Here is a 25,948-nt window from a genome sequence, read left to right as displayed (position 1 = left end):
TGGTATTTTTATGGCTTATTGATGGACTTCCTGCAGCTCCAACAAGAAACAGGTTAAACTTTCAGAAAACATCCTGTTTCTTTCTTCTTCTGTCTGACACCATCAGTCCTTTGGTCTCACGTGAGCCACTTTATATTAGCTGCTGTTTAAAAGCTAATTATGCTCCAAGTGTTGCCTCCAACCAACAGCAACGGCTGAGTCTGTTTTTATTGTCTCTAAAATAATCTACATGATATTTCCAGAGTGCACAGATGTATTCTTTCAGAAGTATCACTGTCATTGTTGTCATATCAGGTGAATCACCACACAGCTGAGTGTCACAAAGTGATGCAATACTTCCTTTAATCAGCACTGACAGATTCCCTCATTTTCACTCTTCAGTCAGCTGGTTCTCCCTCACTAATGAATGGAAGGATCATGTTCTGGATTAGATGTGTGCATGTAGAGAGTCTGTAATCAGTATGGAGTCGTGGGTCTTAACCCTCCTGTTATCCTCATTTATGGCCACCAAAAATATTATTTCCTTGTCTGAAAAAAATCCAAAAGTTCAGCAAAAAAATTCCTTAAATTTCTGAAAATTTGCAAAACCTTCAGGAAGAAAATTCCAATAATTTCTTAAAAGTTTAGCTTAAAAGTTTTATTTTGAAAAATCCCCCAAATTTGGCAAGAAAATTCTTGTAAATATTTTCAAAAAATTTGTAAAAAATCTTAAAAAAAAATACTAAAAATATGTAAAGTGATTCCATATATATCAGTAAAACTTCTAATATTTTCTTTTAGAACATTCACATAAAAATCATCCAAAATCCAGATTTTTATGTGAATGTTCTTAAGAAATAGTTTTAACATCTTTTTTTCCACCAAAAAATGTTCAAAGATTTCCCAAAAATGTTGAAAATTTGGACATCAGAAGTTTCACTGTGAAAATATATACTTTTTTCCACATTTTCAAACTTTAAAATGGGTCAATTTTGACCCGCAGAACGGCACGAGGGTTAAGACACTTTTGAACATAATAAATTCTGTTTCGTTGCGTTTTTACTTGTGAATGTTGAACACCTCATTCCCAGAGAAACAGTTCCACTCCTCTGGTTTGTCACCAGGTGTGGCTACACATGATGTATGACAGAGATTAAGTGCTAAACTGCACCCAAGACATGAACTCTCTCCAAGAAATTAAACATGGACATTATTTCACTGCAGAACCTATATATATCCAGTGCAGAAGACACAATACATGAGCATCAGGGTGTGTTCCTCGGCTGCTGGCATGAGGATAAAGGGCGACAGAGTTTGTAAAAGTGAAGTTATCAATCACCTAAAAGCCTGTGTTTGCACAGTGGTTAGGCGGTCGAGGGACAATCAACTGATGTGTGAGAGATTTAGAAGGGAATTGTGTGTCCAAATGCACCACACCTCAGAATTATACTTATTCACCCGTCACACAGCAGGGACAGGACGGACTGATGCCGCCTCACTGGTCTTCTGCTGGAAGCCTGAATGCACTGGGAAGCTACACACATGCACAACCAGTCAGGAGTGGTGGAATATATTGAACCGTTTTCCATACCTGCTCTGTGAGAAGCTGGTTCACCCTGGATCAGGCCGTCAATCAGACAACGATTCACATTTACACCTAAGTGCAGTTTAGTGGCACAAGTTTACATAACTTGCTAAGTTTGGACTGTAGGAGGAATCTGACTATCTGAAGATACCGAATGAGCATTTTTAAAGTAATTTTTAAGTTTTGTATTTTTGGACCATTTTTTGTCATTTTGGATCAATTTCTAGTCTTTTTTGACCATTTCTTTTGGTAATTTTTGACCATGTTTTTTTTTAAGTAATTTCAGTTCAATTTTTTGTTATTTTGGACTACTTATTTTGTCATTTTGGATCAACATTTTAGTCATTTTGGACCAATTTCTAGTCATTTTGAACCATTCTTTTGTCATTTTTGACCATTTTTAAGTGATTTTAGACCAATTTCTAGTCATTTTGGACCCTGGATCAGGCTGTCAATCAGACACACAATAATTCAAACATTTACACCCAAGGGCAATTTAGCGGCACAAGTTTACTCTGCTTTAACTGGAGGATATCAGTGTTTGTTAATGGGCTGCAGCTTAAGTAAAGTTTGAAGTTCTTACAGTCCACATAAAAAGCATTCACCCCTCTGAGAGGTGTTCACTGGGATACTGATTCTGGATGACTCCCCCTATATCACATCCTTCCTAAGCTTCCTCCAGGAGGCGGGATGCTGGTTGGACAAAGATTGTCTTCAGCTGATTGACAGAAACCACCCACTCAGGGCTCCTGGCAGCAAACCTTCGTGCCCACACCAGGAATCTTAGTGTCATCTTTGACTCAGTGCTGAAAACTGACAAATAGATTTACAGTGTGGTGAAAGAGTTCTGCATTCAGCTGGGGAACTTTGCCAGACTGGAATCTTTCCTGTCAAAACGGCACAAAGACCACAACTGATGCACCGATTAGAAATGGGCTGCTAATCCACTGACATGTTATCAGACAACAGGACGTCACATATTACAAGCACTCGACATGTTTTGTATGCACAAATCTTTTTTTAAAAATAGATAAAAACAGCAGGAAATCAACACACAAACAGCAGGAAATCTACACAAAAACAGCAGGAAGTCAGCATAAAAACAGCAGGAAATCTACACAAAAACAGCAGGAAGTCAGCATAAAAACAGCAGGAAATCAACACAAAAACAGCACAAAAGCAAATTTCTGGTCAAATTTCTAATCATTTTGGACAAATGTGGAAATTTGTTCTGCATCATTGCCAGATAGCGGCACGGCATCACTGTTACCGTGACAACCAGTGAACACTACATCAGCTGATTGTGATCTTACTACAAATCCACAGCTGAGGACTTATCAGGACTTATACATTAGAAATGATCCAAGAGACAACTGATTAAATTGTGGGGGTGTGTCTGAGTCCCATCAATTCCCACCGCCTGCTACATGTTTAGGTCATGTGATCCGGTATCCATACATAACGTACACATGCAGAACACACGCCTGTACTCAGAGGAAGGTCATTTGCTGAGCATTTGCTCATTTGCTCTCAGCGGTGGTCCTGGAAAAGTTCAGCCTGCTTCAGTTTCCACAGAAAGACCAGTCTTTGTTGAGCTTCTCCAACAAGGTTTGAGGTGTTTGAGGTGTGAACTTCAGCTGCTCCACACTCTCTACCACCACCCCAAGCATGTGGAGGTGGAGGTGGCTGTTCTCATCCTCCTGAAGTCTTTCCTCATTTCCTTTATCTCGTTAGTGTTCAGGAAAGAAACGAGCGACTAAAGATGTCAACTCAGAGTAGCAGAGTAAAAATACCATCATTGAAATGCAGTAGAAGAAGAAGTCAGCTTGAAAGTACCTGAAAGTTTCACTGAAGTAATTTCCATTCCACAGCTGAGCTTGTAGTCATGAGGAGGGCGTTCACCAGCATGTGTCCTCATCTGGCCTCTGAATAATAATAACACACTGCAGCTGCAAAGAGACAATGAGGAATGTAACGGATCCAGTTTCTTACCCTCAGATGTGGCTTCCCCCCGATTAGATAACAACGCAAAACAAAAACAAAAAAGAAATTCATATTTTCTGTTTCCTTCTCTCTCCTCAACACAAACACACATTAAAAACTGATCAGTGGTTATACGAGTTTGGCCTTTTGTCGCAAGCTTCAGCCTGCATGTGCAAAGATCTATTGCTCTGATCTCATTTGATTTTCTTAGTTTTCTTTTCACCAAGTGTGTCGTGTTGGTGGAAGATTCAGCAGCGTGACTGTAAAATCTTATCAGAGCATTCAATCTTCACTTCCATGGAAAGAGGAACAGATCAGAGTAGATGAATAGAAGCTTCTCCGCACACTAGATCATGTTTATTTCCTCTCAGATTAACCAATTAAAACATTTAAAGCTGAAAATAGACGCCTAAGTCCCTCCTATGCTGCTTGATTGACAGCTGATCTCTGAAGATGTTCTAGAAACACGGCTGTTCTTCCACCACCAGCATCATTCAGGCTGGTTTTGTGCATCAGAGACTCTTCTGATTAGAGTGATGAAAGCCATCAGTGTGAAAGTATCTGAAAGTGAAATCAGGAACACGCCTGGAGCCAGAGTCTGAACTCAGAGGTTTGGTCCCGACAGGTTTTCAGATTGTTTGTCTCCAACATGCAACATTCATCACACTCCAGCTTTTAATAGCTTCTTAGACAGCAGAGAAATGAACTATTCTGCCGATAAGGTTTGAGTGTTTTAATGAATTATTGCACAACTCCTTATAGCCGTCTTCACAGCATAATAGGAATAAGTGCCTCATAATAAAACTATAAGTTACGGGTGGAGGATGAATCTTAACCCTCCTGTTGTCTTCATTTACAGGCACCAAAAAAAAAATTGTTCCCTTGTCTGAAAAAATCCAAAAACTCAGCAAAAATTTCTCCAAATTTATAAAAATTTGCAAAATTTTCAGGAAGAAAATTCAAAAAATTCCTTAAAAATTTCTCTTAATCCCCCCCCCTTCAAAAAAAATTCCCAAATTTGGCAAGAAATACAATTTTAAAAAATAAAAAAATTAAATATTTTCAAAAAATTATTAAAAATCTTCCAAAAAAATATCCTAAAAATATCTAAAGTGATTCCATATATATCAGTAAAAGTTCAAATATTTTCTTTAAGAACATTTTGGAAAAAAATCAACCAATATCCAGCGAAATTTGCCAAAAATGTTGAAAATGTATAAGTTTTCACTGTGAAAACATTTTTTTTCTCCACATTTTCAAACTTTAAAATGGGTCAATTTGACTCGCAGGACGACAAGAGGGTTAAACTCAACCTCATGGTGTGACTTTGTTCAATAGAGTGAACAAAAGGGCCATAGGTCAGTCTTAACGAGTGTAATTAAGTATTAATCATCGATAATGGAGCGGACAGATGCGGTTCTTTGGCTCCAGTCTGTTGTCCAATTAGAAATGAGGTCCAGATCCAAGGAGTCTAGTCACAGATCACATCCTGCTGCTGTAAAGCTGATGCTCCTCAGCTAGCCCGGGATGCAGGGATGGTGTCCCTGCAAAATAGTGTTTGGGGGGATTGTTTATGGAATGTTTGCTTGCAGGAAGGTGAACACTGCCAGAAAAATGACCAATTTACAAAAACAACAAGCAGAATCCTTGGCAAAACTTCCATGTTTCAGCATGCAGGCTGCTGCTCAGAGGTCGATGCTGCTGTAAGGAGTGTTCAGAACAGATGGAAAAAGGGAAGACGAAAGCCAAACAGATTTATACCTGAAGTCTTCTTTCACTGAGTACGACTACTCACAGACCAGTGCGTTGATTACACACTCTATAAAGTAACCCAGGGAGTTGATACCACCAGATGATTAAAATAATGTAAATGTGTTGGCTTAGATTAAAATTTTAAGTTTCAAACTGTATCTTGATGCGTTGTGTTGACATAATAATGTCTGTATCAGCCTCAACTTCAATATTGTGTGTAACTGAAACACAAGTTTTAGTATTCAATGATTTCAAACAGAATTTAAGTTGCAGTAAATTAATCAAGTTGGCTTGATGTCTTACAGTTCAGGATTCCAAGTCTTTAACAACAGTTGTGTTTGCTACTGATTATAAATGAATAATTTCAGACACCACTGAATGTAGAGGAAAGAAGTTTTCATAACTCTAAAAGATTCATGCGTTAGTTTCCTTTATTTCTTTAGACTTAACATTCATTCTTAGAGTGCAAGACATTCATGGATTCAGTGAATCTTGGTGAATCTAGAGATCCTCAGATTCGACATCTAATGCTCTAATTAGCCAGATAATATTTGACTTCTCTTAAAATGTCTCAACACCCGTGACTTTTGGTGCAGATATCAATGACATCGCTAACCACTCATTAACAGTGTTAGCGTAATAATTCTATTTGCCAGAAAGGGGAGACAAATGTTCTGCATGGCACGTTTAAAATGCTCTATGTCATTCTCATATCTGTCAATTAGCCTCCGCAGCTTAGCTTAGCATAAAGACAATTAGCCTTAGCGTAACATAATCCACCTGCTAGCATCGCTAAAGCTCACACATAAACATAAAGTGACTCAAAATGTGTCGCTTCTGCAATCAATACAGTTTAGCATGTAAACTTTATCTTTTTTATCAAGATATTAGCAGTGCAAGTTTAACCATTTAGCATGCTGAAGCTAACATTTAGCTCAGAGTACAACCTCATGGAGCTGCTAGCATGCTAGCAAAAATGGAACTATATGTTAAGAAACTGCAGCAGAATCTAACGAACTTCACAGACAGGATGTGGACGTCAGAAAGTACTTGTTGAATTTAACCCTCCTGTTGTCCTCATTTATGGGCAACAAAAGATATTATTTCCTTGTCTGAAAAAAATCCAAAAATGCTGCAAAAAAATCCCCAAATTTCTGAAAATTTGCAAAACCTTCAGGAAAAAAATTCCAATAATTCCTGAAAAGTTTCCCTTAAAAGTTTTATTTTAAAAAAATCCACCAAATTTGGCAACAAAATTCTTGTCATTTTCAAAAAATGAGTGAAAATCTTCCACAAAAATCCTAAAAATATCGAAAGTGATTCCATATATATCAGTAAAACTTCCAATATTTTCTTTATGAACATTTTAATATTTTCTTGACGAACATTCACATAAAAATCAACCAAAATCCAGTGAAAATTTCCTGGATTTTGGTTGAGTTTTTTGTGAATGTTCGTAAAGAAACACTGTTTTTCCACCAAAAAATGTTCAAAGATTTCCCAAAAATGTTGAAAATGTGGACATCAGAAGTTTCACTGTGAAAATATTTATTATTTCCACATTTTCAAACTTTAAAACAGGTAAATTTTGACCCGCAGGACGACACGAGGGTTAAGTTCTGTGGATTTTGATCTCCTAATTGGATTTGTGGATAGAAAGAAAACCACGGTTAGCGCTAGCCTCATGCTTTAGCTGCAGACCGGTCCTGGACTGAACCTTTCTGCTGGATACTGGTTATGAAATCCTCACTTAGAAACACTTTCCTCATGGAATCCCTCAGCATTCAGAGGATTGCTCTGGCTCTGTTCATCACAGTTTGTTCTGCTGTTGGATAATTATAGCCTGAAAATATGTGGGCCGACCAGCAGGACGATACAAACCAGATCAGGGAACATCTCTGTTATTATATTCAGAATAAACAAAGTCCACATCGCTGCTCGATTTTCTCACGGTTTGTCATCGCAGTTTGACGGCAATAAACTGACGCAATGAGACAATAAAACCCTGATGGAGTGTTTTTACTTCTGCGGTGACAAAATGTTCTAATGGCGATTCTCCGGTACGTTGCAACCTGTTCTTACAAACAACGAAAGTTTCAACTCTGGACAGAACGTGCAACTCGTCTGATAGGCTGGATCGTGTGTTCTCCAGCTGATTCTAGCAACTAGCATAAACTAGCTCCAAAAGAAAGCAGTGATAGAAACTGCACTGATTAATAAAATATGAGGGATGTCAGTAGTTAATGACACTCTGGTACGTAAAGCTTGGAGTTTACCAAATAAGTCAGCTTTATTTCCCAACTTGTCAGGTTATTTTGTCAGATGCTAATCTGCATTTCTATGCTGATGACTCAGTTATTTACTGCTGTGGATCATCTCTTGTTCAGGCTGTTGAATTCCTGCAGAAAGCTTTTGTTTCTGTCCGGCACTCATTACTTGACCTGAAACTTGTTCTAATGCAGACAAGACTAAGCTGATGTTGTTCTCCAACTCTAGGATGTGTCCACAGATGATTCCCTCAGTGTCCACACTGGAGGGACATGAAATAGAGGTGGTTCAGGTGTATAAATACCTGAAGACTCCCTCACTTCCGAGCCACATGTGGAGAATCTTGTGAAGAATCTGAGGCTAAAACTTATTTTTTATTTTCAAAACAAGTTGCGTTTTTCTTTTAGTGTAAAAAAGCAGCTTGTCGCTGCAGCTTTTTTGTCCGTGTTGGATTATGGAGATCTTTTGTATATGAGTGCTTCTGCTCGATGTCTTCTAATCGTTGACACAGTTTACCACACTTCTTTGAGGTTTACTACTAACTGTAAAATGTCAACGCACCACTGAGAGTTCTACTCTCAGGTGGAATGGAAGCTTTAGCCTCCAGAAGAATCCATCACTGGTTTACTTTCATAAAGAAGGTGATACTTGGACTACTGCCCTCCTACATTTGCTCCTTAACTGCACAGAAAAGTTCTGATCTTCTCTCGCTCCATTCACCAGATCATTAGTTTCTTTCTGTTCCATGTGTTCGTACTGAACTGGGTAAAAAGGCTTATTAGTTTATTCTGCACCTTCTGCCTCGAATATGTTGCAGAAAGACTGGAAATTAACCAAGTTAATCTCATTGAGTGGTTTTAATGCTCACCTTCTCAGGTGTGGTCAATTAAGACAATTAAGCCCATGCACCACCCAAAGACTCTATTACTGGTACTGCAAGGCCTGTAGGGAAGCAGACGGATGGAAGAGCAATGTTGTGACAGGTTTCAGGAAGAAACTATGATTCCAGGGAAAATGAGAAAGGCTCAAAGGTGATAAATCTTTACAAATTAGCAGCAGACACAACCTCATTCCAAAAAGCACAATTGACAAAACAATAAATCAGTAGCAAAATGATGAGACAGCATACCACACATGCAGAAAAACTAAAAAACTATCCAAAATGACTAAAAACTGGTCCAAAATTACAAAAAAAATGTCCAAAATGACAAAAAACAGTCCAAAGCGACAGAAAATTGGACTGAAATGGCTAAAAATTGGTTCAAAATGAGAAAAGGGGTCCAAAAAGACTAGAAGTTGGCCCAAAATGACAAAAAACAAAATTACTAAAAATTGGGCTGAAATGACAAAAATATGTTGTAAAATGACTAAAAGATTGTCCAAAATGAATAAAAATAGGTCTAAAGTGGCTAAAAACTGGTCCAAAATGGCCGAACAACAGACATAACCTGGCTGTACCTCCTGCTGTCTGGTGGTGATAGAAGGTCTTTCTAAAAAACGAGGCAGGACTAGTTTTACTGTATGATCAAAACGACAAAAGTCAGATTAAAAAAACAAAAAACCCCAGCAAAAACAAGACATAATACGGTGAAAATGAGACACAAAACATCCAAAAAACGAGACAAACGGCACAAAATAAAACAAAAAGAGACAAAAAATTAGACAAAGTTACAAAGAAACAAAAAAACGGATAAACGACAAAAACGAGAAAAAAAACACAAAATGGCACACAAAACAATGAATAAAGCAAAACACAAAAATACAAAAATAAGACAAAAAACACAAGTGAGACAAAATGGAAACACAAAACAAAAATGAGAAACAAAACCAAAACATGGGACGAATGACAGTAGTCAGACAAAAAAACCCAAAAAAATTAAGACAAAATGTTACAAAAATGAGACAAAGTGACAAAAAATTTGACAAACAACACGAAGCAAAGCAAAAAAGAGACAAAAAATTTGACAAAAGTTACAAAGCAACAAAAAATGGACAAATGACAAAAATGAGACCAATAAACCCCCACAAAACGACAAAAACGGCACACAAAACGCATAAAGCAAAACACAAAATGACAAAAATAAGACAAAAAACACAAGCGAGATGAAAAAGAAACACAAAATGACAAAAACGAGAAACAAAACGACAAAAACACAAGACGAAAGCCAGACAAAAAAAAGACAAAAAGCAACAAAAACAAGACAAAATATTACAAAAATGAGACACAAAATGACAATACAACAATGAACAATCTAGTATTTTACTGCATGATCAAAACAACTTGTCATGGTCTAGAAATGATTTTAAATTTATAGTTTTACTAATTTACAATCTGCAGTTAATGTCTTCTCTGAAATTTTTATACTTTGAGGGCCGGATTGGACCCTCTGGAGGGCCGCTTTTGGCCCGCGGGCCGCATGTTGTACACCCCTGGTTTAAACCAACATCCAGGGACACTGAGCTGTTAGGTAAGTGAGTAAATATAAGTTAATAGCTATCCAAATATGTGTATTTGTATTGAGTAATGTTTGCATATTTAGTTTTATTTTTTGTGATTCCTTTGAGGAAACATATTTACTGAAAACACAGAGTAATAAATGAGTCGTGAAGGTTTGTTATGGAGCTTAAAGACGACGATGAGATTATATTAATGTCTAATAATAATCATCTCAGTTGTTCTATGAATAGTGGCTGTGATGAAACATTTGGACCAGAGGCCTCTATTGACGGAGGGAGGAACCCCTGAACAGCCTCCGATTGTTCTCAGGAATGATGCCTCCAATACAAGGCTGTTTGCTTTTCTTTAAGGCGACAGCTTAAGAATTGATCTGAGCAAACTCAGAGCTGCTGTGCTTCCTTACGTCAGGCATCGGCTCTGTGTGCAGAGGTGAGACTGTCAAGTTCAAGGTGGTGGGAGGAAGAAACAAAAGGAGGCAACGGAGAGGCAAATTCCTGTTGGCTTTTATTGTTCTAATGGAATTTTTCTGCACGTAGAAGAAGGGAGACTGCCAAAGACACAAAAATATTTAGTTTAAATTGTAAAAAAAGAAAGAAAGAAAGAAAGAATACTGAGTAACTTAACAATGGATCAAACGTGATGTGAAATGGGCTGCATGAATTGACACAATGAGGATTAACAGTAATTTTAGCATCTTTTAGCGCTCTATTGTAGTTTTATTACTCGTTTCCAGCTACAGTAGACAGCAGACAAGCTGTGATAAACCTCCTGTACACAACCTCATATTAGCTGGTGGACATGAGAGCAGATACATCCCAGAGGACTTTCAAAGACTGTACATGAAGATGGATAAACTCTCTGAGGCGCCACCCACAGGTTTCCTGAACAGCGGCTTTAAAGCTCAGTGTGGATGTTCTGGCTGTCACCATCTGGACTCCCTGCTAATCCAAAAATTAGCAAAGATGTGGAGCATGAATGTAGCTCAGATGGACCATCCAAACATCTACAGGCTGTAGACCGACCTATGAAGGCACCCACCTCTTCATCTAAGCTGCCTCTCCTTTAATTGGAGACACATTAATTTAATAGATTTTTTTTAAATAAAGCTTTTAAGGGAAGCTTTAAGGAATTCTTGGAATTTTCTTTGTAAGGGTTTGGCAAATTTTCAGAAATTAGGGGATTTTTTTTTTTTTTGGCAAAATTTTGGGATTTTTTTCAGGCAAGGAAACTGTATTTTTTGGTGCCCGTAAATGAAGACAACAGGAGGGTTAATCTGCATCAGTTTAACGCATTTTTTCCAGTTGTTCTTTTTCACAACTTTTTCCAGCAAACAAATTTACAGTAAATTCATGAAGTGTGCAGAGGGATAAATATGACTTATGAGCTTCCAATATGAGATCAGAATGATGAATGCATGATATATCGTTTCAGAGCTGCTATTATAAGACGCAAAAAAAGAATCACGGATTTAAAAAAGAGGAAAATAAAGCAGTACGGTGATTAAAAGATCCTGAAAACTCTGGATGAAGCCAGCGGGCCTCAGTGAAGATCTCAAGGTCAAGAACTGCAAGGGTTTTTGTTTGTTGTCATCCGTCACATAATTTCTGGAAAAAATACATTCAAACAACAGAAACTAGAATAGGTCCGGTTAAATTCTGCTATCAGGTACGCTGATGATACCTCATTTCCTGTGACGCCAAAGCCTGATTTGTCATTTTGGAGCTCTGTCCAGACACAGCAAGATTCTGTTGTAATCGTTTTATTGATTGTGCCTTTACAGAAAAGAGCCAGACAGTTTAGGGCTCTTAACTGTACAATAAAAACTGCATCACACAGTGCCAGCATATTACTCAACATTGATAAATCCCAAAATTAAAATAAGTGATCAGGGACTGAAGGAAGCAACGTCATTCAATCAATCACTGTAGACAGTTTACTGCTTAACAACACAACAGAGACGCTGACCTTCCTGTAAAACAGATTAATTAGCAACTAGTCAAACCCACAAACGTTTTTGTCCTAATTTAGGATTAAATGCAACAAAACTAACTCATTAAAATAGCTTTTGTTCCTTTTATCAGTGGTGTCTAGATAGAAAGGAGTCAGAGTTTAACCCTTGTGTCGTCCTGCAGGTCAAATTGACCCGTTTTAAAGTTTGAAAATGTGGAAAAACAAAATATTTTCACAGTGAAACTTCTGATGTCCACATTTTCAACATTTTTAGGAAATTTCTGAACATTTTTTTGGTGGTGAGCTAAACATTCACACACATGTCCATAACCCCCCCCCCCACCCCACCCCACCCCCCCACCCCCCGCCTCCACAAGCTTTCCTCACTATACACAGGAGCCAGGAATCCGTGCAGTAATTTGCTGCGCAGGAACCGGCTAACTGTGCGTTGCTCCCCCCTCCACCACCCCACATCCTTATCCCAACTATCCTTGTCTAACGTCATGCTTTGCTGTTTGCGGGTTTGTTTGTTTTAGGTTCCTTCTCAAATTGAATTTCGCAACATTGGAGGTTTCATTTGATACAATGAGCCTTTTTTTCTTTTACCCTCTGCTATCCCTAACCAGATCCCTACATGTCTGTTTCTTTTTTTCCTCAAGAAAGGTGCGTGCAGCAGCCTGAGCTGTCATTGGCAGGGCAGCTCAAATGAAATTTCATTGTATATGAAAGTGTGCAATGACAAATAAAGCATCTATATCAAGAAAAAAGTGTTTCTTTAAGAACATTCACAAAAAAAATCACATTGAAAAAAAGAAATGTTAAAAATGTTTAGGAATGTTCTCAAAAAATCAACCACAATCCAGCGAATTTTGCTGGATTTTGGTCGATTTTTTTGTAAATGTTCTTAAAGAAACTATTAGAAGCTTTACTGATATATATGTAATCACTTTAGATATATTTAGGATTTTTTTTGGAAGATTTTTGAAAATATTTACAAAAATTTTCGTGTCAAATTTGGTGGATGTTTTAAAAACAAAACTTTTAAGGGAAGCTTTTAAGGAATTATTGGAATTTTCTTCCTGAAGGTTTTGCAAATTTTCAGAAATTTGAGGAATTTTTTTGCAGGATTTTTGGATTTTTTTTTAGAAAAAGAAGCAATATTTTTAGTGCCCGTAAATGAAGACAACAGGAGGGTTAATCGTAGTTTACAACAGAGGCGTTCCAACTCTTAGCTGTAAAACTGTTACGATTTCCATGCAAATACTGTAATCTTGCAAACCAGAGACACATGTTGAACCATTAAGAACAGAGTTACTGACATATTCTGACACAGAATGTCTTATCAGAACAGGAACGGAGGGAGTTTATGGTCATATATTACTCTAACTGGTACAGGTCAGGAATGTGTTGCACAACGTGAGACTGGAGGGGGAAATATTGCTGGTATATTTAGAGTCTGTGTCTGGATAATGTCATTCTTACCAATTATAATATTAAAAAACACACACAAAAGGAAGGTGTAGCCCTATTTTTAGATAAAATACTTTCAAACTTTATTCCAGACACTTTTTTGCTGCAGATATACCAGATCAAGCATCAAAAACAGCTCAAAAATCCTGGTAAAGCACAAAAATCAGGTTCTAAAGCCACTGAGGTGCTCCACTTAGCGTCTGTATATCTGCCCCACTATCACATAACTCTATCTAAGAGTGCCTGAAGCAGGAAGAGGGAAAACATGAAATGTGTTTCGCAACAAGTTGCTGATAATCCTGCAGGATGTGTGACCATATTTGGGTTTGAGGAAGTCCTGGAATTCCTGCAGGTGAGATATGAGCGAGTGGGTGACATCATGCAGGGGGCAGGATGGAGGAAAGGAGGGCAGATTACACACCGAGCTCTGCAATAGTCCTGATAATCAACGGAAGCAACCCACATATACCGAGTGATGTTGAACACTGCCAGTCAGAGCCACACAGCAAAAACTCTAAATCCTACCAAGTCTATTTGTCTTATTTTTAGCCAAAATGTCTCATCCCACTTGATTTAAGATAAATTCACTGAACAAGAGACATTTCAGCAGATGGAGGGACTTGTTTTAAGACAAGCATCTGAAATATCTTGTTAAGTCAAACAATCGTGAAATTATCTTGTTTTGAGTTGAATTTTATAAGAAAACTCAAAATAAGTTTAACTCTCGTGTCGTCCTGTGGGTCAAAATTAACCCGTTTTAAAGTTTGAAAATGTGGAAAAAATATATATTTTCACAGTGAAACTTCTGATGTCCACATTTTCAACATTTTGGGGAAATCTTTCAACATTTTTTGTTGGAAAAAAAGAAATATTAAAAATGTTTCTTAAAAACATTCACAAAAAAATGACGGCTTCTGTTATAAAATCTGACAGCTATTTTGATGCTATTTTGAATTTATTTATTTTTTAAATGCAGAAAGACCCAGATTTCCCGATTCCAGCTTTTTGGAAACAAGTTTAGTTTCATTCTGCGTTGGTAATTTTAAAGTTTAGACCACATTGATTCTTTGCTACCTTCAACTGATTGGACCAGTTGATTACAAACCTCAAAGACACCTGCTTCAGAAACCTAATATCATTAAATGGTGTAGAATTTCCAAACTTCTAATACTATAAGTATATTTGCCTGATCACACTCCTTTAGTTTTACTTAAACGTTTCAATGCGAGGATTTTACCTGCCACAACATTTTTAAAGTGTTTATTCATTCACTTACTGCCTCCCACGCTGGCATGTGGCCTCACATTTGTTCTAATATTTCATAACCTGTTATTCCTGCTGTGGAATACAATGCCAAACATAACAATACTGATTTATAACCCTGTACTTGTACTTTCTGTGCTGTGGGAACGTCAGTCACGTTGTGGAGACTCAACTGGACTTCTGGGTCAGAAAGACTAAAACACTGAATTTTAGTGTGTAGACTTAGATTAAGGTCATATTAGTAACAGGACTGTGTGCTGTTCGGGAATTATTGCAATGAAAACATGAAACAAATGGGTTTTGAACCTGAATATCTAAGTGTCAGCAGGTAAAAAAAAAACAAAGAAAAAAACAGAAGCAAGTTTATTTATACAGAACCCCATCATATAGAGAAGTTGTTCAAAATGTTACAAATATAGAAAACAGATCTATCTATCTATCTATCTATCTATCTACCTATAGTCTATCTATCTATCTATCTATAGTCTATCCATCGATCTAGTCAGTCTATCTATCTATAGTCTGTCTGTCTATCTATCTATAGTCTATATATCTATAGTCTGTCTGCCTATCTATCTATCTGTCTATCTATCTAAAGTGTAGACACGTTTCTTTACGGTACACATAGATTAGATTAGACTTTATCATCATAATATTTACTTTAAAGCAGTGGGGAAAAGCTGTCTTTAGCTTAAAAATGTCTACATCATCTAAGTTCCACTGGAATTTGGTTCCATCAGTGGGCAAAACAAAGACTAAACGTTGTTTGTTCAGTCTGAACTCTGGGCTTCACTAAATGATCGGTCGTTGCAGATCTCAGAGATGTCTGCGATACGACTGTCTACTATTTGGACAAAAGTATTTGGATAAATCTCATCCATGCAGTCTGACAACTCTGTTCTTTCATCTTGATGCTTGAGACATGCTGTGAAAAAAACTCCATAAAGACATGGTTCGGTGAGTTTGGTGTGGAAGAACTTCACTGACCTCAACCCCATCCAACACCTTTGAGATGAACCAGAATGGAGAATGCGAGCCAGCCATAAATAAATGGTCAAATCTTCCCCCAGAAAGCCTTCCTAGAGAGTGGAAGCTGTCATATCTGCGAAAGGGAAGGCATACTCCATATTAATGCCTGTCTGTGGAACAACCAGCTGTCCAAATACTTTTGTCCATATAATGCAAGTTTGTCTAGATCATTCAAATCCTTTTAGACAAGAAGGACAGCCTTAAATTCAGATTACTATTTAAGTGGAGGCCGATGCAGGGACCCAAGAACTGGAGTCACGAGTTCTCTCTTCATGTGTGGGGTGCTGGTTTTCTAGAAGAAGAAGAAAGAAGAAGAAGCGGAAGAAGAAAAAGTATAAGTAGATCAAGAAAAAGACAAAGCCTAAGTAGATCAAGAAGAAGCAGCATAGATGAAGAAGAAGAAGAAGCATAAGTAGATCAAGAAGAAGCATAAGAAGAAGACGAAGCACAAGTAGATCAAGAAGAAGCATAGATCAAGAAGAAGAAGAAGCATAAGTAGATCAAGAAGAAGCAGAAGAAGAAGAAGGGGAACAAGCATAAGTAGACCAAGAAGAAGAGGAAGAAGCGTAAGTAGATCAAGAAGAAGAAGAAGCAGAATAAGAAACAGTAGCAGAAGAAGAGGAGACAGAAGAAGTAGAGGAAGAGCAGCACATAGATTGTTCCTTGAAACTCAAAAATAACACCTGAAACACTCCACAGTTTAAAGAGTCTAATGGTGTTATTAGGGGATCCAGTAGGAAGAGCACTACAGTCCACTCTACAAGTAACGAAAACATGATTTTTAGGAGTTTTTCTAAATCTTGCTTAACGCAACGCATCAAAAAACCTTCAACACTTGCAGTGAGATGATCTGGTGGCTCTGATGGGCTGTACCAGCATCTCACTGAGATGGTTTACGTCCACTAGTCTCATGAAATGGTGTAAATCATATGTTGTGGCCTTCACAGACACCAGATTTCAACCCGACTGTCAGATTTTGAACCAACATTTTGGACAACACTCTCAACCACCATCACAAAAACACCAAATGAGGGAACATCTTCCGGAAGAATGGTGTTGGTCCCTCCAGGAGAGCTACATGAAGGTCCACTGAAGCTACTCTTGGTGGTCCAACACTTTACTGAGACGCCTTTTATTGGCTTTTCCTTTAATTTGTCACCCGTCTGTACATGAGTTTAGCAGCGAATGTAAATAAAACTTCAACCGTAAATGGTTTCCTCCTTCGAGTCATCACAGAGCAGCAATCAGGTGAATGATTGACTCTGAAGCGAATAAAAGCTTCTGTCTGTTCATTCGTCTGGACAACCCCGCTGACGGTTTCCATTTTAGCGTCACATATCATTGCCCTGCACTGCTTCCTCACACAGCGATCCTGATCCGTGGGGTGTCACCGTGTCACGCCAGCGTAACCTCACCCTGTCACCACACCCTTAACGTGTCAACAGGAGCACGGCCGACCACAATGCGTCAGTAAAACGATGCGCCATTCAATGGGTGACAGCCAAGCGGCGTTTCATTTACTGGAGACCTGACACGATCCGCTGCATGTGTGTGTGTTGTTGTACCTTTCATGTGTCTATTCAAAGCTTATGTTTGTTAAAAAAGAAAGCACAAGAGGCCCAGAAGCAGCAAATACATTTGGAAGAAAGGTTTTCTGTAATGTTAATTTACATACATGGCAAGTTCCACCTACCAGCGTGTTCACTTACAACAATTTTATCCTCAAAAATACACAATCTTGCAGTGAAATATCCATTTAGTCACTCCAGCACTGCTAAACCGTATGGTTAGGTTTCAGGAAACAATCTGGTTTAATCATAAATTTAGAGCTTCATTCATTCCAAAAACCTCTCAACCCTCCTGCTGTCTTCATTTATGGGCACCAAAAAATATTGTTTCCTTGTCTGAAAAAATCCCCAAATTCAGCAAAAAATTTTCCAAATTTCTGAAAATTTGCAAAACCTTCAGGAAGAAAATTCCAATAATTCCTTAAAAGTTTCCCTTAAAAGTTTTATTTAAAAAAAAAAATCCCCCAACTTTGGCAAGAAAATTCTTGTAAATATTTTATAAAATGAGTAAAAATCTCCCAAAAAATCCCAAAATATCTAAAGTGATTCCATATATATCAGTAAACTTCTAATATTTTCTTTAAGAACATTCACATAAAAATCAACCAAAATCCAGCAAATTTTGCTGGATTTTGGTTATTTTCTGAATGTTCTTAAAGAAATTTTTTTTTTAACATTTTTTTTTCCACCAAAAAATGCTCAAAGATTTCCCAAAAATGTTGAAAATGTTGACATCAGAAGTTTCACTGTGAAAATATATATTTTTCCCACATTTTCAAACTTTAAACCGGGCCAATTTGACCTACAGGACAACACCAGGGTTAATAATATAATCACGCCAGTGACTCTAAGTTCTTCTAAAACAGTTGAATTGAGCGTTCTTGAGCTGCTTCAGGTCAGCAGCAGGTGACACATCATACGTCTGCAGGCCGATTACCTGCCGGTGTTGTGTGATGAATTGACAGCATTAATAATGAGTGAGATGATGCTTTATGCCTGTTGACTGTGGAACAGACACCGGCCTCCAGAAACTCACTGACAGACACATGTAGGTCACAACAATGAACAGAGATGCATGAAATAATCATTAGGATATTCTTAACAAAAACCTCTCTGAAAAAAGGCAAAAAATCTCTAATTAACCCTCCTGCTGTCCTCATTTACAGGCACCAAAAAATATTGTTTCCTTGTCTGAAAAAAATCCAAAAATTCAGCAAAAGAATTCCCCAAATTTTTGAAAATTTGCAAAATCTTGAGGGAGAAAATTCCAATAATTCCTTAAAAGTTTCCCTTAAAAGTTTTATTTAAAAAAAAAAAAAAAATCCACCAAATTTGGCAAGAAAATTCTTGTAAATATTTTTTTTTAAAAAAAGAGTAAATATCTTCAAAAAATCTTAAAAATATCTAAAGTGATTCCACATATATCAGTAAAACATCTAATGTTTTCTTTAAGAACATTCAGAAAAAAATCAACCAAAATCCAGTCAATATTGCTGGATTTTGGTTGATTTTTTTCCCAAATGTTCTTAAAGAAACATTTTAACATATCTTTTTTCCACTAAAAAATGTTAAACAATTTCCCAAAAAATGTTGAAAATGTGGACATCAGAAGTTTCACTGTGAAAATAATATTTTTTCCACATTTTCAAACTTTAAAACGGATCAATTCTGACCCACAGGACGACACGAGGGTTAAAAGTTTGCCTTAAAAGTTTTTATTTTAAAAAAATCCCCAAATTTGGCAAGGAAATTCTTGTAAATATTTTCAAAAAATGAGTAAAAATCTTCCAAATAAATCTTAAAAATATCTAAAGTGATTCCATATATATCAGTAAAACTTCCAATATTTTCTTTAAGAACATTCACATAAAAATCAACCAAAATCCAGCGAATTTCACTGGATTTTGGTAGATTTTTTTTATGAATGTTCTCAAACATTTTTAACATTTCTTTTTTCCACCAAAAAATGTTCAAAGATTTCCCAAAAATGTTGAAAATGTGGACCTCAGAAGTTTCCCTGTGAAAAATATTATTTTTTCTCCACCTTTTCAAACTTTAAAAAGGGTCAATTTAGACCCACAGGACAACACGAGGGTTAAAGCTTTGAAAATCCCACCAGATGAATCGCTCGTGGCTCTTTACTCCCATTACATTGACACAACGTTGGTCAGATTTCATTAAAAGATATTTGATGAAGCTATAGGAATGATCTTCTGAACTAGAGAGGTGGTTTGCATGAAGAGTCGCCTTAAAATATGTTCAGACTTGGACATTTGAGTGTGTTTACATCTAAAGCCGATACAGTATTGGCCGTACTGTACTTTTAATAGCACACAAACCTATTATCAGACTAGTTTATCTGTTTGCTGTGGCATGCAGTACAAACATCGCTGTGTGATCCTGTCAGATGACAACAACGGAATAAATAGGTCAGTGTTTCTGGCATGACCTTAATGTTCAACCGCACTTCAGCAAACACTGTACTTAAACTCAATCTGCTAGGAAACGCTGCAGGCTGCTCAGTGTGATTGTTAAGTGCAGAGTTCTGACTTTTTCAGTGCCACGGAATCCTCAGGAAAGTTCACGCATCACCTTAAAGGACCTGCGTTACTCCAGACCACGAGTCCTGTTCAGGTCTAATGTCAGAGTGGGAAAAATAGCAGAAAAAAAGGAGAAGAAGAACAACAAGAAGAGCAACCAACAGAAGAAGAAGAAGCAGTGGAAAGTGAAGAAAATGTTCATCAAGGAGCAGCATCAGAAGAAGAATCAGAAACAACAGCAGTACTAGTAGTAGTAGAAGAAGAGTAAGAAGCAGAAACAGCAGTAGAAGATGCAGAAGAAGTAGAAGAAGAGAAAGCAGTAAAAAGAACCGGAAGAAGCAGCAGAAGAAGTAGAAGAAGAAGCAACAGCATTAGAAACGAAGAAGAAGACAGTTTAGTTCCTTGGAACTCTGCAGAGACTACAAACACAACTGAAACTATAGCCAATTTGATTTATTCAGTCAGTTTCTGCTTCTTCTGCTGCCTGCGACTCGTTAGTTTGTCCAATTTGTAATTTAATAAAAGCGCTTTAATCTTTTTTATCATTATTATTATTATGGTACGTTGAATAAACAGTTGAACCATGAACTGCATGACATTCAGAAAACCACAACACTTGTTTCATCTGAGTGTTTAAATCATTCCATGTCGTCCTGATGGACAGAAACTCATTTATTGTCTTCTGGGGATTTTCTAGAATGAAAAACAGATGAATTTAAGTGGGTTTTTTTTGCAGGTACTACTGATGAGAACTGAATCTATCACACTTTCAAGAAAGTCAATTTATGCCTTGAAGCTTTTCTACTAAAAAATTATCTCAACCAATCACAGCTGATGCCCAGTAAACAGCATCTGAAGGCGTTCTGCAGCATAGAAACCAGTCAGCCAGTCTGAAAACGTTCAGTAAACAAACCAAACGCCTCTTTATTGTCTGATAATTGGCTGTAATAGCATAATTTCATGTAAATGTAGCAACAGGTAGGAAATGAACGCAGGACAATGGAGCTGCATGTTGGAACAGATAATGACGGTTTGTTTGATCCTCGTCCACACGCACCTTCAACTAAAACTCTTCCTCCTCCTGCGTCACCAGCAGCATTCCAGGCTCCCTGATTGGTTGGAGGCGCCAACTCCGGTGATTCAGCTACCAAAGTGTTGTTGTAGTTTGGCAACCATGAAGGGTGATCAAGTAGAAAGTACAACGGCTGCAGGGCAGAAAGGAGATTCCAGAGAAAAGCTGCTGCAGCAATTCAACAAGTGATCAGCAAAATCTGCTGTACGGGTTGGAATAGATCATCACCTGCACATGGTGGAAATGTAGAAAGAATCAGTGCACTGCAAAAACTCTAAATCCTACCAAGTCTATTTGTCTTATTTTTAGCCAAAATGTCTCATCCCACTTGATTTAAGATAAATTCACTGAACAAGAGACATTTCAGCAGATGGAGGGACTTGTTTTAAGACAATGCATCTTAAATATCTTGTTTAGTCAAACAATCTGGAAATGATCTTGTTTTAAGTTGAATTTTATAAGAAAACTCAAAATAAGTTTAATCCTCATGTCGTCCTGGGGGTCAAATTTGACCCATTTTAAAGTTTGAAAATGTGGAAAATATTATATATTTTCACAGTGAAACTTCTGATGTCCACATTTTCAACATTTTGGGGAAATTTCTGAACATTTTTTTGGTGGAAAAAAAGAAATGCTAAAAATGTTTCTTAAGAGAATTCACATAAAAATCAACCAAAATCCAGCGAATTTCGCTGAAGTTTTACTGAAATATATGGAATCATTTTAGATATTTTTAGGATTTTTTTGGGAAGATTTTTACTAATTTTTAAAAAATATTTACAAGACTTTTCTTGCCAAATTTGGGGATTTAAAAAATAATAATAAAATAGAACTTTTAAGGGAAACTTTTATTATTAGAATTTTCTTCCTGAAGGTTTTGCAAATTTTCAGAAATTTGGGGAATTTTTTTGCAGATTTTTTGGATTTTTTTTCAGACAAGGAAACAATATTTTTTGGTGCCTATAAATGAAGACAGCAGGAGGGTTAAAATGCTCAAATTAGGAGGTTACATGAAAGCAAAAATCTATTTTTGAGTGAAAAACTGCCATTTTTTTAGCATTTCTGGCTTATTTTAAGACACCTAAGCTTGACAATCCTGGTAGAATAGAGCTTCAAATAAGTTTTCACAGCTAATTTTAAGATCTCAATATTCTAAATATCATATCTTATTTCTAGAAATCTTACCAAGCCATTTTTCACTTATTCTATTGGTAGATTTTTTCACTTATTTCAAGGTAAAAGTTCCTTGAAATAAGTTTTGTTTCTTGTTTTGAGAGGGCATTTTTTTCCAGTGTGTCTGAGGAGGATCAGTCTTGAAGGTTTTTATTTTAAAGATGGATGCCGTTGGTTTCATTTTAAAGTCTCCTTTTATGGCCCTGATTTGTTTTACCCTGAAAAAGAAGAAATAAACCTGTGCCACAGGCTGCGAGGCTTTGGACTGGTTGAGACATGACAGAACCACGGAGCAGCTTTTCAAAAAAGAAAAGCAAGAAAAAAAATCCCTCCACCTGTGTTTATGGGACAAACTGTTCTGGGTCACCAGTGAATGCTTACAGAGATGAAAAAAAATCTCTTTGAAAGCTAAAAAAATAAGATTGTCAATATTTTCCAATGACAAAAACAAGACATAAAAAGACAAAAATGAGACACAAATGTGAGCATTTTCCAGATGTGATTCTAGCTTGACAGGAAGCAAACGGCATGCAGCTCATCTGAACTTATCTCTTCGTTTTAAAATAACAGCAAAAAGGAGTCATTTACATCCTGACTGCAAGACAAAAAACAAACATTTACCATCCCCATCTGTATTTTTTAAATAATAATTCCTTCTTTTGCAATGTTTGACTGCAAGATTACAAATTTGTTTCTGTTTTTAACTCAGCAAAAAAAGTAATATTTTACAGAAATTTTCCACTTTTAAAAGATTATAGATATTAAAGGATTGAAAAATATGTTCTTTCGTAGTGTGAAATTACATTATTTTACCAAATTTGAATCAGTTAAAAATACAATTACTTTACAGATATTTTCCAGGATTTTCCATTTTTGAACGTCATACTTATAATGTTTTTAAAAGATCATTTCTTATGTGTTGAAATCAGCAAAAAAGTGTTAGAATTTTGGAGCTATTTGCCGTTCTTTGAAACAAGATGTATGTCTATTAAAGATTGCAGATTGGTAATTAATTCTTTAACAACGTGAAATGACATGGTTTTACTGTATTTAGATCAGCTAGAAGTACCATACAGTTACAGATATTTGCCGTTATTTTCACAGTTTTATTTAAAAGTTTTTGAATGCTACAGTATTCGACCAAGGATTTTTTAAAATTTATTTTTAATTTTTTTCCCCAAAACTTGTAGATCTATTTATGTCGCTTTATTGAAACATATTTATAGAATAGAAAACTATAACGCAGACTTCCTGCCTAAAGGTTTTCTGACTGTGATTTTTGTCTCATTTATTGAAATCTGACACTTTAAAGATGTCAGGTTTCACTTCAGGGCGACAATGTGAGAAAAAACCACCGAGCTGCTGAGGTTTTTGTGGTATTTTGAAGAGTAATGAGGATGAGTGAGCTGCTGTCACATGTCAGGGATCAGACGGTGTGAAGGTTTTCAGTGTTTCTGCTGTCAGAGAGGAGTTTTCCACTCACCCTTGTTCTCCGTCAGCTGGGTCCATTTATTGGCTGAACTTCAGTGACTTCACGTCTGACTCAGCCTCAGCAATGTGCTCGCACACGTCTGCAGCACAAAGAAACGTGAAGTGATTACGCAGGTGGAGGAAATGACGAGGATGGAGAGCGAGAGGGCATCTGGACCCATCGGCCAGAGGTTTCATCTGCAGCACAAAGATGCTGGATCTGGAGATTTGTTTTCTGGAACGGAGCCAGTTTTTAAAAGCAGCATGGATTTGGTCGGCCTGATCCAGACAGTCCAGGGCTGCCAGATGTGGATTATTAAAGCTCAAAATGGGACGATACACTGCAAAAACTCAAAATCCTACCAAGTCTACTTGTCTTATTTTTAGTCAAAATGTCTCATCCAACCTGATTTAAGATAAATTCACTGAACAAGAAACATTTCAGCAGATGGAGGGACTTGTTTTAACCCTGGTGTTGTCCTGTGGGTCAAATTGACCCGTTTTAAAGTTTGAAAATATGGAGAAAAAAAAATATTTTCAGAGTGAAACTTCCGATGTCCACATTTTCAACATTTTCGGGGAATCTTTGAACATTTTTTGGTAGAAAAAAAGAAATGTTGAAAATGTTTCTTCAGAACATTCACATATATTTGGAATCACTTTAGATATTTTATGGATTTGATGGAAGATTTTTACTAATTTTTTGAAAATATTTATGAAACCCTCCCTTTTGGTTCTAACACCTTTAGGTGTGGTTCAGGTTCGCGAAGGAATTTTGTTGAGAATACAGTCACCCCAAAAACACACAATGACTACAGGTTGTAAATTTTAAAAGAAAAAATATATTGAAGCCACACGTGAAGTTTAGCTTATTAATGATGAAACGACCAAAACATTCTATCCACTGATGGTCCGCAAGGATCACAATCGAGTTCACCAACAGTTCCAAGAATTAAAATGTCTTTGTTCACCCACAACTGGCCGGCCAGGCAAATCAAACCCAAACCCCTGGGCAACAAACAAAAAAAATATCAAGTTCATTCAGTGAAAAAGATCCTACCTCCCCCTTATAATGAATATCCGACGAGACGGTCCGAGATGATGGCTGATCCCAGAGTGATGGAGATGGAGATGTGGATGGACATCAACACACAGCAGATGGATGAAGATCAAAGTCCCGCTGAAGACAATCCTCAAAAACCAGCCTACACGGATGTGCAGGGCAACTACTCATACAATCCATAATAAGTGTCCAATACATTTACTCCAATAAAGCTGCCATTCTGCCAGTTCCTTCTTGGCTTATAACAGGCTGTACACATAACAATAAAACATATAGATGAACAATATAACCTTCTGAATTTAAATACATTCTTCCCTCATCCTACAGCTGATGACACAACACATTTTACAGTTTAACACATTATTAGACTCAGTAACTCAGTCTAGCTGCATAAAATGTACTCTAGCATTTGAACATATGCAGCATCTAACTAGCCAGCACCGAGTGGAGATCCTTCATTTTACACAGTAAATTATTCAAGTAGCAACAACATACAACTCAGTAAACACATGAAACAGTTAACAGATATCAATGGAAAACCATTTAATTCCTATCAAAGTTATCCCGACTGTTTTTTAGACAGACTATAGGGCTCATGTTTCCTGTTTTTAGCTTCACTTTGCTAGCGTTAGCATGCTACGGTAAAACCTTGAAAAACACCCATAACTCACCGAAATATCGATTTCTACGTGGTTCAAAGACGTCTGATGATTCTTGTCTACTTCCGTAACTTCTGCAGTTAACTTTAGTGTCAAAATACCTCCTTTATGGTTTGTTTTCTAAGTAAATCCAGCTCTAGCTGGAGCATAGCATCCACACAGAGAAAGAAAAGATGGCGTATTTCGGTAAGATGATCACTCCGAGCACTTTTTCGCGCACGAAAGAAACTCATCGAATTCAATCTTAAGGACAATAATGGCCTTCTACTACCACCTTGTGGCCGATTTGAGGTACTAATTCTCCTGAGAGAACAGGCAAATTAAGAGACTAACTCAAAATACTGGCTAAAAACACATTATTAATAAGCTGAGGTTATCTACCCAGGTTACATTTACAGGAATTTTCTTGCCAAATTTGGGGGATTTTTAAAAAAAATAAACTTTTAAGGGAAACTTTTAATTTTCTTCCTGAAGGTTTTGCAAATTTTCAGAAACTTGCGGAATTTTTTTGTGGGATTTTTGGATTTTTTCAGACAAGGAAACAATATTTTTCAGTGCCCATAAATGAGGACAACAGGAGGGTTGATTTCTCACTACCGATCTAAACTATCTAAAGAGAGTTTACTGTGATGGTTGAGAGAGCAGCATCCACTATATGAGTCACTT

The 25,948-nt window shown here is 37.0% G+C and overlaps 1 long non-coding RNA gene across 3 annotated transcripts; it reads right to left on the bottom strand.

Moving 5' to 3' along the window:
• Positions 1-2,262: 2,262 nt before the first annotated feature.
• On the bottom strand, positions 2,263-25,448 carry LOC111585289 (uncharacterized). 3 transcript variants are annotated; one of them, XR_004846039.2, is made up of 5 exons: positions 25,295-25,448; positions 24,621-24,872; positions 23,574-23,661; positions 20,903-21,145; positions 2,263-3,513 (listed from the first exon to the last, which is right to left on the bottom strand). It is a non-coding gene; the product is annotated as an uncharacterized LOC111585289 (long non-coding RNA). The 3 variants fall into 3 exon arrangements; XR_008603873.1 differs by lacking the exon at positions 2,263-3,513 and having other exon boundaries at positions 20,069-21,145; XR_002747815.3 differs by lacking the exon at positions 2,263-3,513 and having other exon boundaries at positions 20,069-21,145; positions 24,621-24,765.
• Positions 25,449-25,948: the final 500 nt, after the last annotated feature.

Source organism: Amphiprion ocellaris, chromosome 14 (assembly GCF_022539595.1).
Source record: "Amphiprion ocellaris isolate individual 3 ecotype Okinawa chromosome 14, ASM2253959v1, whole genome shotgun sequence".
Lineage (NCBI taxonomy): Eukaryota > Metazoa > Chordata > Actinopteri > Pomacentridae > Amphiprion > Amphiprion ocellaris.
The sequence above is the reverse complement of the archived record's forward strand: the minus strand, read 5'-3'. Positions and strand labels throughout refer to the sequence as shown.